Here is a 13183-nt window from a genome sequence, read left to right as displayed (position 1 = left end):
TAAGACCATATTGAAAGTCAGGGAAGCTTGAGAGATTGAGAGAGGAGGCCTCCGTGCCAGCAGGGCCACTGGCTTTGGCTCTCCTGAAAACATAATCACAATCACCTACACTGGCTTCTGATAAAGTATGAAGCACAAAGTAGGATTTTACAAAAGAACTTGTTGTGCCTCTTTCCACTGATGGCCTCCCCCAGGCTGGAGCACAAAGTTTTTGCTGCATGATGCGTTTCTTTTCTGTCAGAATTGTAGAAGTTCAGTGAGCCAGATGTGGTAGCACACACCCAGCCAGTTGGGGGCATTAACTGGGAGGATGGTGAACATATGAGTTGAGTTAGCCTGGGCTAAGTTGGGAGAGACCCAGTCTCAAGAAAACGGAAACAATCAAACAAAAACTACCTAATTGACAGCAAATACAAAGGAGTGAGGATGTCGTTCAATTGTAGAGTATGCGTGAAGTTCTAGATTTGGTTCCAAATATCACTGGAAAGAAGGAAAGGGTTTAAATAAGTCATCAGTGAGAATCTAATCCTTCTTTCCAAACCACAAACATAACTTGTGAGCATTCCTGTTTTATATCTTTTATATGTTTTTTGGTTTTTGTTTGCTTTGTGTTCACGTATGCATGTAGAACATGGGGGACACATCTCACACATATGTGTGCGTGGGAAGGCTACAGGTCAGCATCCAATGTCTTCTTCACTTGATTGCTCTCCACCTGAGTTTCTCGAGAGAGTGTCCTTTACGGAATGTTGGACTCAGTGATTGGCCATTAACCCCTGGGAACTGATCTGCTTCTGCACCACTGTCCAGGTGTCTTAATGGCTTCTGTGGGTTTGAACTCAGATTTCCTTGCTTCACTGACTGAAGCATCTCTTCACCCATAAAATTAATGTTTCAGAAAATAATTAACACATAAATATACTTCTGTAGAAGATTCAGAGAGAGAGAAAGCCTTGTTAACGCATCGTGACTCCCAGTCCTAATTGAACTACTGCAGGTCTCTATCAAGGCATTCTGAGGAGCTTAAGATAACTCCTTGAGCTGTAAATCACTTTCTTGCCTCCAAAAACTTTCTTTCAGGCCAGCCCCAGGCCTTTTGGGCACCATGCTTGTAAAGCTGACAATCTACTCACATTCAAATGGACTAAACTCCTGAAGCTTATATTATAAACAACTGAGGACTCAGCCATCAGGACCATTCTGCTTAATCAAAACTTGCCTGCAAGTCACCTATCATCTTTATGTATACATGTATGACCATCTACCATCTATATGTGTATATATAAAACCATCTACCATCTATGGATATGTGTGTGACCGTCTACCATGTTTATGGATATATATGTGACTGTAAGATGTTTCTTGGGTTAGGTTCTCACAGCAGCACATTGAACACGAACTGGGAGGGATGAGTGAGAATAGCCAAGGTCTACCATTGTGCGTCTCATCGTAGCCTTCCATTGTGACACCCTTTACCTGTAGTTTGCTGCTATTGTAGCATAATTTTCAGAGAACTTATTTAGAAGCTGGCTCACATGGGACCAGGCACTCTCTTTGTCTCCTTTGCGTTCCATTCTCCTGCTTTGGGTGACATTGCAGAAACGATGCTTGTTCAAGAGCCCATAATTGATCAGAAATCAGAGCTTCAGACTGCCCAGTGCTCTTTCCATGTACACTTATCTTCAGCATCTGCATCTTGTCAATATTCTCCCCCAAGAAATAACATGAAACCAGTGCATTGAAATATGGGGCAGCCAAAGTTCGTACTCAAGGTCGTAAAGTTCAGAAAATCCTCCGTCTGACTACATTCACGGGTGCTAAGGCTTTAGAAGTGCTTCCAGGTGGCCCACTGAAGTTCAAGGCCATTCTCACTGCTAATTAGCTAATTGCCAAGCCCTTGCATGGGGTAGAATGAATAGAAACCATCTTGATAGCTACAAAGAACTGGTTTGTACTCCTGGCATGCCACTTTAAGTTGTATGGTGTTAAGGATGCCATACATCCTAAACCAGGCGCTGACTTAGGCACTGTCTGTCCTGTATGCATTAGAACTATCATGATAGCCAGACAATGCCAAGACTGTAAAAGCACTTTGGACACGATAGCAATAAAATGCTGGCTATATAGTTGTTGTCAATGTTTGGCTCTTTCATATTTTTTTAAGTCAGAACTGAAAAGATTTCATCCACTGATGTTCATATAGAAGACCAAAAAAATGAGAAAACACTATGAAAGAAACATAAACAGAAAACAACAGTAACCAAAGCAAAGCTTTTACAGTATCATGCTCTAGAGTCCTGACTGACATGATCTGTGCTGGGCTTTCCAGTGTGCAAACTGAAACAAAAGAAAAGAAAGAGGCAGCAGCCAGTGCGACTTGGTTTCACATTTTCCCTTTGGTTTTCTGATTATAGTCTCCCCTGCTTGCAAGTGCAGCGAGAACCTCAAAAGATCTTGTTTGCTGCGGATAAGCACCAACTCAATGCTTATCAGCCTTTATCTGCTGCAAACTCACTCTCTGGAGGCTTCAAAGGCAGGGGAGAGCGCATCGCCTAGCTCTGAGAGATGTACCCGCTTCTGCTGGGTTTCAGCTACAGGTGTAGCCCATGCAAACCTTATCCTACTTCTCCCCAACTAGAGCCATTTGCTCCCATCCAGGGAGAAGGACGATGTGGCAGCTTGGCTTTAAGTGTGGGGATGGGTGGAGGAGAGAAGCACGCAGGAAGGTTGAGATAGTATGTAAAGTAGGGGAGGGAAAGGCAGGCTGCCTACCCACTGTTACTTCTCACATGCGCACACCACACCACACACACACACACACACACACACACACACACACACACACACACTCCTGCTCACTGCTCACCTTCCCCTCTCTCTTTGGCTCACCCACCCCCTCTCTAGTCCACTGTTTTCTGGTAGAGAGGGACAGGAGATGGGAGGGGGAAGGAGGGGATGGGGGAAGGGGAGCCAGCATTTTATTAGGCTGTTGAATTTGATTTATTGGGGTGGGGGGTGATCCTTCGTTTTCTTGCCACACAGGTTACTCTCAAAGTGAAAACTCTATTTTACTTTGAAAAAAAAATGAGAAAGTGCCTCCAGTTATGAATGGAGCTCTTTGTTTCCTTCCAGATCGACAAGACAGACTGTTTGGTTCCTGTCTGTTCGCTCGCAAAGGAGTGCAGGGGCCTGGGAGACAGATGTGGCCTTAATTGCATGGGAATATTAGAAGATCGTTAAGCCATTTTGACAGGATTTTCCTCTTGCTGAAGGAACTGAGGGCCTTGGCTGAGCCACAGCCAGCTCCTTCCCTCTGGCTGGGCCTCTCACCCCTACCTGTGAGGGAACAGGACTGTTGACTCATAAAGGAGCAGATGACTCCTTGTCTCCAACTCCAGCTTTGTGTCTGCATCTCATACATGCACCGACCAACCTCCTAAGAAAACTGGGACCTGTCTGTAGTGGGGGTGGGAAGAAAAGCTGGCTTTTGAAATTGTGGCACACAGATGTTCTCTGATTTGAAATGGAATCGCGTCCCTGCGAACCCATTGGAAGTCTGCAGTGCTCTGTAATGCCTCTAAACTATAGGGTCGTGCAGCACTGTCCCCTACAGAGAGTCCATTAGTTCCCTACTGCTCATGGGGCTTACTAGCAGCTCTGGTTCCTTGCTCCTGCTAGCATCTTGAGAGAGGATTGCACCAACTACTCCTAGCCCTGAAGTAAATCAAAATTGCAAGTGTTTTTTTTTTCCCCCACAAAATGTGTGTGGACTTCTCATTACGGAAAAGTAGCCCACTCTGATTGAGGAGCTTCTGCTTAGGAATGTACCACGTGAGAGAGGAGGCAGAGAGTGCCCATGCTGTCTGGCTAGACAGCAAGAGAGCTCTATAAAGCCTGAGGGCACCACAAGAGGGGCTGGGAGTAACTCCCCTGCCACGGCAAACAGTGGTACCCAGAGATGCTCCGGAGTAGCGCTTTGAGTCTTCCTTTGGTTGGCACATGTATTTGGTGATTTTTTTTTAAGTCCCATGGAAGTTCACAAATTAGAGCAGAGAAGTTCTTGAACACTGTTGGGTCATCAAAGAGCATAAACATGTTCAGTCTCATGTCTTAGAACATTCTGGTCATGTTTCTCTCACAGCTTATATTCTCTTCTCTCACTTAACCCACACAGTTTTGTCCATGCACTTCAAAGCAGATATTTAAATATTCACTTAAGCTAATCTGCCACTAGAGGGAGGGGGAAGCCCCCTCTGCCCTTATTACCACTGGATTCTGGTCCAGTCATCCCTGTGGGTTCCAGAAGAAGATGTTTGGATGGTTTCCCCATTAAATCAGTGGTGATGGGTGGGTCTTGGAAGTTACTTTTACATAGTCTTTCTTCCAGAGGGTCAGAGGAGCCTGGAGCATCCTGCAGGTTGAGGACACTTGTTAGAGTTGAGCTAGTGGGGTGGTTGCCTAAGTGATGTTTGGGTCACATCCCAGGAGGGAAGCAGATGGAGTCACTAGAAGGAAAGGCAGAAGATGTGCACCAGCACAGATCCTGTTTTCTAGCAAGCATTGTTAACCCAACAGGAGAAAGGGAAGTACTATCAGACATGGCCTGCCAGTCCCTGAGCTGCACAAGTCAAAGATGCTGCTCTCCTCACCATGACTCCTTGAAGAAGTATCAGTGATGTGTTAAGCTACCTACAGTGCCAAGCCACAATCTCTAGTTTAAACTATATTTACTCAGAACACCAAAGCGCCACCTTCAAAGCTTGAGTCACAAGCCTATCACAGTCTAGTGCCATATCGCCATGGGGTCTTACCTTCTAAAGGACTTCAGTGTAGAGCCAGAGCACTTAATCTAACAGAGGCAGTGCCTTAGAGATGAGCCCTTGACGGTGGCAAGCCTCGGCCCCTGGATCAGTCCATTTTCTGTTGCTTCAACGAAATGCCACAGATGAAGTCATTTATGAAGAAGAAACACTTGGGTTTTATTGTTGTTGGTGGTATTATTATTATTTTATTATTATTGTTATTTCTGGGGATTGGTGTATCTAAGAGCCTTTCACTGACATCTGGAGAGAGCTACCTTGCTGCATCATGATATGGAAGAGGGTATGTCATGGGGACAGCAAGTGAGCAAAGCCCCTCTTCCCTTTCAGTCACTGGTGTAGTCATGTGTGCTTTGTTCTCCTAAGCCTATCTCACCCTATTTATTTCCCAAAACCCTTACCTCACAGATCATACATTGTCAATATATAAACACTTGGGAGAAATAGTCAATCCATAGTGATCCAAGTCTTCCCTCCATGTATATTGTAGAGTGAGAGAGGTCATGTTCACCGAGGCCCTTGTTAGCTATTTGTGTCCAGGAAAGTCCCCTGGTCAGTGAAGTGTTTACATTCCTGCTCAGCTCACTGCTTTCTTGTCCTCTGAAATCCCCCTCCTTGGCAGTCCCTTTAACTCACACCTTGACACCTTCTTTTGAGGCCAGGAGTTAGCTACTTAACTGTGCTCTGAGATGTAGTGTTTACTTGGATGGCTGGAGAAACCATGATAGCATCTAAAACACGATACAGATTCTGGGGAAGACAGCAAATATAGTCTACAGAAAAACCAGAATTAAGAGACAGAAGTTCTTACAACCTTTCTTGGCTCAGTATTAGACGGAACAAGGAGAGCCCACAGCGTTCTTCCACGGGGCGTTCTTCCACGGGATGCTTGCTCTCATCTCTCCAAGAAAGACAATGTTGAAGAAGTTGCGATCATTGACTGTCTTCTCTGAAAAAAATCAGCCAGAACATCCTGCACATGGGAGATCTTGAGCATGCAGACAACTAAGTAGCATTAGCAATATGAGAATATGACAGCCTTTGACATTGAGTCCCAAAGTAATGAAATTCAGAGTGGGGAAAAGAGCTAAGACTCCATAGCTAACCCTTAAGCTCTTACCTCTCTTATTCTCATCTCTAGCTCGCCTTCTCCCCCTCCCTTCTCCCCTCTCTCCACATGGCCAAGGCTGGCTTCTCCTTCTCTACCTTCACTCTCTCTGTCTGTCTCTGTCTCTCTCTCTGTGTCTCTGTCTTTGTCTCTCTCTCTCTCTCTCTCTCTCTCCCTCTCTCTCACTCTCTCTCTCTCTCTGTCTTTCTGCCATTCTACAATAAAACATTAAAACCATGGGGGTGGGTGGGTGGGAACAATTCATAAGTAAGAAACTAAGACGCTTGGTAGCCTCATCACCATTGTATAGACTGGTCTCCTGTTCCCCATAAAACTTTGGAATGCAAAGGGTTGAACCTTACTGCTGGCACGACACATGTCCTTGAGGCCGACAGTTACTGCTTCTGCTGGGCAAGGCTGCTATCTCTAGAAGTTTCCAAGAGTAGAATACTAAGTGCTTTTTGTGAAGTAACTAAACGAGCTCTTAGTTCCTAGGAACCATCAGTGGGTTTCAACTGTGGCATCTGCTCAAACAGCTTTATTGAGGCTGACAAAAAATGGTCTCTCCAGACAATTCCCACTTCTGTGTTTGCATTGGCAAGCCATGGCAGGACCTGTTCACAAAATATCTGCTTTTCCTATAGATGGATGCTGAGAGACAGGAGGTCCTGGAGCCAGAGTGAGTAGGTTTGGCACTTGAGTAAAACAAGGATAGAGGCCAACTCAGTGGGTGACAGCTTTGAGGGTGGCTGCCAGCTGAGAGGCCAGCTGTGTGCCGGAGATGATGTCTAAGCTTCATGATGAGAAGACACTTGGCTTCTCCTGGATACAGCAGGCTGTCCTCAGTTCCCCTTACCTTCCCTCTGGAGTACAGAGCAGGGATGGCTGCTACTGTGCCCACAGAGCCAATATTCACAGAAATATCCATGCTCGCAAGTAGGCTAGATGGCCATATAATGCATCATCTCGATCGATGTAACTCTGAGAGTCAAAGGAGGCTGTGCTACTAGGCACTTTCAGGACTAGCAAGAGTAAAGCAGAATGTCCCAGGCAAATGGGAGTCTAGGATCTCTGCACTAACGGACTTCAGGTTCAAAACCATGGGAGGGAGGCCACAAATCATCCAAGTTGATCCTTTGATGTTGTAGGTCAAGAAATGAACCCATACAGATGAGGTGCCTTTTAACTATAGCAGGGTTTATAAATCACAGCAAGATTATGTTTATGGGATACCTACAGTGTGACAGACAAGAGTTAGGATGCCATTATTAGATATTACTCTATGGTAACATACTAAACAAATTTTACAAAAAAAAAAAAAAGAAAGAAAACTGAGGCACAGAACGATGAAAGAACTTGCATAAGGTCATAGAATTTGCATCTTCTAGGTGCAGAATTCAGATTCTGACATTCGGGCCTTGCAGGCAACATCAGAGATGGTAGCTCAGTGCTTCTCTCTAGCAGCCAGCATGGAGAGGGCACTTTATACACAGCCACTCAAGGCAGCCCTTTGGAGCAACTTCTGTCGTTTTGTATATTTTGGATAAGGGGGTAAAGCAGTAATAATGTCTACAAAAAAAAAGCAGGAGCAAAATCTAGATAGTGAGGCACAATGGAAGTGTATGCCAAACTGCAATGAAAACCAAAGTTGGAGATTCAAACAGAAAAGCCCATGTGACACTGAGGGATGAAGCACCAAACTGTTGGTAGAGGGCTAGAGTGGGGCAGACCTCAGGCCACAGGAGAGGTTACTATGGTGGCACGAATCGAAGGGAAGCTTCCAAGAGGAGACAACCAGATTGTGACTGGGTGGGGCTTGGCGAGGCAGAGGGATGGGAGAAGGCAACTGGATGAGGGGAAAAGCTGGGTCCAGCTCGAGGAAGAAAAGCACTACTTGTTAATTACCAATGCAGGAAGAGCAAACAGCGGGTCACACATTCACCTAAAGGTGACAAGTGATGGCAAAGAGGGTGGGAGAGTTGATATATGAGAAGAGAACTCTCGCACTGGACATTAGAATGCAGAAGAAGCAAGCGAGATGGAATGGGAGCAGAAGCAAAGATGGGTGGGAGAAGGCACAAAGGATGCTGATGAGAAGGACCAGGATGGAGCAGCAGGAGAGTCAGCAGCACAGAAGGCAGAGCCTCAAGCTGCTGAGCCCATCCAGAAAATGGCCCTCCTCAGGCACCGCCTCCCTCTGTTCCTCCCATCAGCAAAGCATTTGCCACATGTTGCCGTAACAATATGGTAACCATATGCCCCGGGGCCACAGCAAAACTAAACACCTTGGATAGAATGGTTCATCCAGATGTGCTAGCTAGAAATATTGCACCCTCAGGACTCAAGGCTGAGCTGCCTCCCCACTTGATGGGCATGAGGTCACCAAGCCTGCCTCCCAGCCGTGAATCATACAAAGGAAAGAGCCAGAAAGACCTGGGAAGTGGATTCAGGGATCTCTCCTCTACACACCTCAGGAGGAAAGGAGTAACACTGGTGTTATGCCTGCTCAGCCCATCCAGTTGAACTGGCAATCTCCCAGAAGAGTACCAACTAAGCCCATTGGCTCAGCCCTTGGTATCAGTTGCTATGAGCAAGGGGATTTGCTTCATGGGGCTGGCTCTCCCTTCTTCTTTGGAAGTGGTTCTCAACTTCCTAATACTGTGTGACCCTTTAATACAGTGCCTCATGTTGTGGTAACATTCAACTATAAGATTATTCACTTGCTACCCCAAGACTGTAATTTTTCGACTGTTATAAATTGTAATGTAAATATCTGATATGCAACCACTGTGGGGGTCGTGACCCACAAGTTGAGAATTACTGTTCTAGGTGGTTCCACCAGGGTTAGTGAAGGGGTGGAAGCAGAGGGCCCCCTTGTGTGCTTGTTTCCTTCAGGGCTTCTGGTGAGTCTGAGAAGTCTGGTTGCCGTGGTAACTGTCACAGGAGAAAATTGTGGGTTCAGGTTGTAGTTTCTAAGAAAAAGACCTCCAGTGATTGTTTGACAAGAGTGCTCAGTGGCAAAAAAAAAAAAAAAGAGTGCTCAGTGGCTTTGCATTAGAAATAGCCAACGGATGTGGCTTGTTTTAAAAGAGGACCAGGCTGGGATGGAGAGCAAAGGTCAAAGCTTCTCCAAAAATGCTGCAGTGCGGAAAGAAGATGTCAGTTAGTGGTAGAGGTGTTGGTGAAGAGGAGGGAAAGAGGGAGAAGGAGAGGGAGGCAAGGATTTCTGCCTTTCCCATCATGCTCTGGGGTTTTTATTCCTCAGAATAACAGATTGTATACCTACTAGATCCTGAGAAGTGTTCAAGCAAAGGAAGGAGGAAAGGATCTGGAAGGCTGACATTGCTTTTCTCTTGATTAGATCAGAATCAGTATATGAGGAAATAAAAAGAAAGTTTTTGTGGCCCTAGGAGTCAAAGCAATACCCCAGAGTTCCAGCCACCTATCCTATCTCCTCTCCTCAATGTTTAAGCAAACTGGCAGCAAGCATGTTATCCCCTGATGAACAAGCCTCTGCCCCTGAGGAGAGAGCAGGCTGGCAGGTCTACACTGCCTCCTTCTCTCCTCCCATCTTCAGAGTCTTCTGTTATCTCTTCAGGTCTTGATTGGGCTTTGGGGGAGACAAACAACCAGTTCTCTGGTATTTCATATGACTGCTACTGCCATCTGGAGAAAACAGGCAGGACAAAGCCCAACAGCAAGACAGAAATCACATCTTCTACTGTGTGTCAGCAACCTCCCAAGTACAACTCACCTGAGCCAAACTTGCCTGTGGGACCCAATTCTGCCCTCTTAACTGAGAATTCTCTTTTATTATTTCCTCCTGTAGCACTCAGGCTTTTAATCCTGCCCGGTATCAGGCCTGGCAGAACAGGGAAGAACAGTTCAAAGTTCCTAACCCCAGTCAGTCAACAGCCTGCCTTCATCCTGCCCAGTCCCACGGCACCATGGAGGTCCACCTTAGATCACCTCCAGTTTTGTTATCTGGAGAGATTGTCGCCTGGTGGTCAGATGGGAGGACATAGCCAGTGGATCTCAACCTATGAGTTCATGACTCCTTTTGAGGTTGTCTAAGATCATTGGGAAATTCAGATATTTACATTATAACTCAGAAGAGTAGTAAAATTACAGTAATGAAGTAGCAACAAAAGTCATTTTATGGTTGGGGGGTCTCCACAAAATGAGGGATTATATTAAAGGGTTGCAGCATTGGGAAGGCTGAAGACCACTGATTTAAGTGCAACAGAGCTCTATCAACCCCAGTGTCTCCACTGCCTTCTTAAAAAGGCAGACTTCTGCGAGGTCAGATTCATCGAGGTGAAACAGAAAGCAGGGACTAAGGAGATTGCTTAGTCAATACCTGAATTACTGTGCAGGCATGAGGACCCGAGTTCAGGTCCGCAACGCCCACATAAAAACCAGATGAGGAGGCCTTTGTCTATAGCCCTAACTCTAGAAACACAGAGACAGGAGGATTCCTGGAACTCACCAGCCAACCAGTCTTGCCAAAGTGATGAGTGCCAGATCAAAAAGAGAGGGAAGGGCAAGTAATATGATCAAAACATACTTCATGAAAAAATTTCAATAAAAAAATGAGAGTGATCAAGAAGGATATCTAGCATCAACCTCCGTGTGTGTGTGTGTGTGTGTGTGTGTGTGTGTGAGAGAGAGAGAGAGAGAGAGAGAGAGAGAGAGAGAGAGAGAGAGAGAGAGAGAGAGAGAAACAGAAAGTAAAACCGTAGCGCAAAACATTCTCTTCTTGGGACACAGACAGGTCTAGAATCCCCCATCCTGTGAGTTTCCACATTCAGCAGTATGATCATGCTCTGTGGGAGGAGAGTTTAACTTTGATCTTTAGCAATGCCCTTTAAATGTGGTTGCAGTCAAAAAGTAATGGCGAGGACTCAAAGTCAACAGGCAAAGACACACACAAGCCCAGAGAGAGATGGAGAAGCAGCTGACTGGAGGCACAGTTAGAAGAGGCCTGGGCTCTGGATCCTGGTGTGTAGCATCCCCTGAGAGGTCACAGAGATCCTGTCCTTTGAACCCACTTAGGCCCATCATCCTAATTTGTTAATCCCAATGAAATCCTTTCATATGCAAGGAATCCCACTGTCACTGCAATCAGGGGAGCACCCCTCTCTGGACCATCCACTGCAGAAGCTGCCTCCCCAGCAAGTGGCAATTTGAGACAGGGATGGTGTCTTTGGATGTTTTGTGCTGCTCTAGCACAATGCCACAGGCTGGCTGTGCTAAAAAAAAAAAAAAAGTTGGCCTTATGGGTTCTGCAGACTGGAAGATGCCAAAGGGCATGAACTGGAGAGGGGGCCTTGTGCTGATATTATGTCCTAAGTGGCAGAAGAGAGAAACAGAAGAAAGAAGGAGAGTAGAGAAGAAAAGAGAGGGTGAGCCAGAGAGATAAGTACTTGGGAGGAAGAGGGCCTGAACTGGGTGCCCCTGTGACTAATCCACTTCTACAAGAGTGACTGTGAACCATTCCTACAGGCAGATCATCAGGGGACACATCCTCTTAGCAGAGAGAGCAGTCTCAAAAGGGAGTTTGGTGACCAAGGAAATGACTAGGGCAAGCCAGGCTTCCCAGGGCTCTGAGAAGGGTCTGCCTGTGTGTGTGCAGCCTGAGATTAGAGGGGACAAACTGAAAATGGCTGCAGAGCGTATGATCCCTGCAGTCAGTCAACTGGAGTTGTCATTCTGGAGCTGAGGAACCCCAGGCAAGTCCTGGGTCTCTTTAAGGTTTGGTTTCCGTCTTGGTAGCATGAGGACCCAACTTACATTTTAAAGGGTTATGGTTACAAAATTGTCTTGGGAACATCAAACAATAGTTATTCTAGCTTTACTTTTTGACACAGATCTTGCTAAGTAACCTAGACTGGGTCCTCAAACTCTGGATCTGTCTAGCCTTAAGCATCCCCAAGCGTTAGGCTACAGGTGTGAGCCACCAGGCCTGGCTATTTAACCTGTCTAGTTTAAAAGTGTGAGTTGGGGGAGTCGGGGGTGGGGGAGTACACACCTTTAATCCCAACACTTGGGAATCAGAAGTCGAAGGATCTCTGTGAGTTTAAGGCCAGACTGCTCTACAAGTTCCAGGACAGCCAGGGCTACAGAGAGAGTCTCTGTCTTGAAAAACCAAACCAACCAACCCACCAACCAACCAACCAACCAACCAACCAACCAGCCAACCAACCAACCAACCAACCAAACAAACAAACAAACAAACAAACAAAAAATGGTCCTTGTCTGTTTGGTGCTTGGCTTTATGGCACCGGAGATGAACATAGGGTTTTACTAACCTAGGTGAGGACTGTGTTTCTGAGCTACAACAGCTGTTGTCACCTGATGTCCATTGTGTTGTCCTTTCCAGAGAGTAATTCTACAATATAGTGGTTAGAGGAGTTTATCCCAACATTGATTCCCTTTCACTGTGTGAACCTGGAATAGTTATTCTCTGTGCCTCAGTTTCTCCATCTGGTCCATCCTGGTAAAAACCACAGTCAAGGGATTTTCAATCACCCTTTGAGTATGGATTTTCTAGCACACACACACACACACACACACACACACACACACACACACACACACACACACAAATGAGTCCCAAACTCACAGAGGTCCTTCAGCTTCTGGTTTCCAAGTGTTGGGGTTAAAGGTGTGCATCACCACTACCTGGCTCACACTTTTAAGTTAGAAAGGTTAAATAGCCATGTGTGGTGGCTCACACCTATAGCCTAGGCTTGAACGAACTACAGTGGCCCCCATCCACTCTATTTAATGGTTTGCTGTTATAATCTGGAGGTCAGTTCTGGCTGGTGGCTGGTGGCTGATGACCGTAGGTCCTCTCTGTGTGTGCATGTGGTCCTTTCCATGCAGATTTAGTAACTTCTTTGGACTTCCTCATAACATGATGCTGATTTGTAAGGACTAATATGAAGTGGGTGGAGGCATTAGTACTTTTTATCATCTAGCCTCTGAGGTCAAGCAAGAGAACTTCTATGACCCTGAATTTGTTGACGCAACCATGAAATTCCATCGGGCTTCAGGGGTATAATGGTTAACTTGCATTGTAATTTGGATGATTTATAGTCACCATGGGCGTGTGTCTCGGGGTGAGTCTGTGGAGATATTTCTGAAAAGGTCTGACTGATGAAAAATGCTTTAACTTGAATATGAATAGCACCATCTCACGGGCCGGGATCCGACTGGAGAAAGCGACCTGGATGCTAGCATTTGTCTTTCT

The 13183-nt window shown here is 45.9% G+C and overlaps 1 protein-coding gene across 3 annotated transcripts in view; it reads left to right on the top strand.

The window, feature by feature from the left end:
• Fli1 (Friend leukemia integration 1) overlaps positions 1-13183 on the top strand; it is a 121229-nt gene that overhangs the window by 45086 nt on the left and 62960 nt on the right. The window lies entirely within an intron of this gene.

This window comes from Mus musculus, chromosome 9, assembly GCF_000001635.26.
Source record: "Mus musculus strain C57BL/6J chromosome 9, GRCm38.p6 C57BL/6J".
NCBI classification, from domain to species: domain Eukaryota; kingdom Metazoa; phylum Chordata; class Mammalia; order Rodentia; family Muridae; genus Mus; species Mus musculus.
Note: the sequence above shows the minus strand (reverse complement) of the source record. Positions and strands in the feature narration are given on the sequence as shown.